We start from the raw sequence: 2,500 nt of genomic DNA on the forward strand, positions 1-2,500 counted from the left end.
ACTTTAGCTGCAAATTCGCAGATGGTTTGGGGGAGGGAAGAACAGATGGAAGACAAACGGTGAAACATTAGTAGTAGTAGTGGTAGTAGTTGTAGTAGTTGTAGTAGTATTAGTAGTAGTAGTAGTAGTAGAGGTAGAGTTGGTTATTTGAGTATTGCTTCCACTGTACAAACTCCTTGGCATTCAGTGGAGCTCGAACCCACTCTAGAGCATCCCTTGAACGTAAATCCAATGCCAAATCGCAACAGGAACGATGCAAAGAAAAATTATCCCCAAAACCGTTCTTTGTAACCAGGAAATCTATGTAACGTAATGCCAACAAGACTAAATAAACAGGTGTATGGAACAAACGGGTGTCTATGTAACAGGGGTAAGTAACAGAGATGCATGGCGTTAAGAGAAAGGTCATTTATAGAGATCTGTGTTATAAGTGTGTGTGTGTGTGTGTGTGTGTGTGTGTGTGTGTGTGTGAGAGAGAGAGAGAGAGAGAGAGAGAGAGAGAGAGAGAGAGAGAGAATTACGTAACCTAGGAGCCTTATAAACCCCCTCACGGTCAGTCCAACTTTAGTATTTCCTTCCAGTTAAAGCCAGACGATTTTATTCAACAAAGAGGAGCCTGAGAGTGTCGATAGATTTCTGTAACTTTGCTTGAGTACAAAGGAATACAAGGGAGTGAGTGCAAAGGAGGCCAAAGGAATACAAGGGAGTGAGTGCAAAGGAAGGACAAAGGAATACAAGGGAGTGAGTGCAAAGGAAGGCCAGAGGAATACAAGGGAGTGAGTGCAAAGAAAAGCCAAAGGAATACAAGGGAGTGAGTGCAAAGGAGGACCAGCAGAAAAGAATCCGTTGGTACTTTCACGTCCGATTGTTGTGAGGTGGCTTGTGGTATCTATATTATGAGACTAGGACAAGGAGAGTGAAGGTAAAGGGGAGAGGAGAGGGGAGAGAGGGGTACAGGGGAGAGGAGGAAATGAGAGAAGGTGATGGGAAGGGAAGAGGGGAGGAAGTACTGAAGGAAGGTGACAAGGAAGGAAAGGGGAACGTGAAGGAGGGAGGGGAAGGGAAGAAGGGAGGAAAGGGAAGGGGGGGAAAGGGAAGGGGGAGAGAGGGGAAGGGGAGAGGAGATAGGTGCCAAGTAACGGGTTATGTGCTGTCTTATGCAACCTCTGACCTCTCTTTCTTTCTCTCTCTCTCTCTCTCTCTCTCTCTCTCTTTCTCTCTGATGGTTTCTCTTTTTTCCAGGTGACTCTCCATTTTTGTTTTTCTTTTTTCTTTACTCCCCTTTTTATCTTTTCCTTTCGTCCCTCTTTCTTTCCTCCCTTTCTCTTCCCTCCCTCCCACCCCTTGCCTCTCTCCCTCTTACATATGCTTCCCTTCACTCCCTCTCCCTATTACATATGTTCTTCCTTCCCTCCCTCCCTCCCTCCCTAATGCATCTCCCTTCCTCCCTCCTCTCTCCTTCCTCCCTCAGCCTCCACATCGCTTCCTGATCCTTCTTCTTTTCTTCCTTTCTCCCTTCCTACCTTCCATCCCTCCCTCCCTTTTTCCTCCCTGCCTCCCTCAATCCACGATGCATTTTCCTCTCTCTCTCTCTCTCTCTCTCTCTATTTTCCTTGGCGTCTTTCAAATGCTTCTTTCTCCCGTATTCCTTCCCTTCCTCCCATTCCTCATGCCTTCCTCCCCTCCCCTCCCTCCATCTTACTTTTCCCCCTCCTCCCCTCCCCTCCCCTCTTCCCTCCTATCCCCCTCCTCTCTCCTCTCCCCTCCACCTCCCTCCATATGTCTTCTTCCCATCCATCCGTCTAACATTTCCCCTTCCTGCTTCCCCCTCCCCTCCCCCACCTCCTGTCTCCCCTCACCTGTCTTATGCTGTCAGGTGAGGGTGACACGTGAGGGATTTCATGTACACACACACACACATACACACACACACACACACACACACACACACACACACACACACACACACACACACACACACACACACACACACATACTCGTATATGCACACAGTAACACATACCGGTACATAAATATACACATACACATACATACACACACTACCATGTACACATACAAACATACACACACATTAATGTACACAAATCTACCTATCTATATATCTGTATTTGTCTATCTATCTATCTATATATCTATTATCTGTCTGTACACACACACACACACACACACACACACACACACACACACACAGGCAGACAGACTTGGATACATACCTCTTGTGTACGGCTTCACGACTTAGTGTGTGCGTACGTTTTTGTATGTGCGTTTCTTTGTATGTATGCGTGTGCGTGTTTGTGTGAGTGTGTGTATATATGTGCGTATGAGTAACTTTGTGTGTATCTGTTCAAATATGTTTTACTATTGTGTGTGTGTGTGTGTGTGTGTGTGTGTGTGTGTGTGTGTGTGTGTGTGTGTGTGTGTGTGTGTGTGTGTGTGTGTGTGTGTTGAAGCATGTGAAGTAGGGCGTCTTCATGATACG

The 2,500-nt window shown here is 46.4% G+C and overlaps 1 protein-coding gene across 1 annotated transcript in view; it reads left to right on the top strand.

The window, feature by feature from the left end:
* The window catches only part of LOC145409534 (uncharacterized), a 256,083-nt gene that overhangs the window by 143,449 nt on the left and 110,134 nt on the right, over positions 1-2,500 (top strand). The window lies entirely within an intron of this gene.

This window comes from Coenobita brevimanus, chromosome 81, assembly GCF_032717465.1.
Source record: "Coenobita brevimanus isolate Jiangsu-jjx chromosome 81, ASM3271746v2, whole genome shotgun sequence".
NCBI lineage: Eukaryota > Metazoa > Arthropoda > Malacostraca > Decapoda > Coenobitidae > Coenobita > Coenobita brevimanus.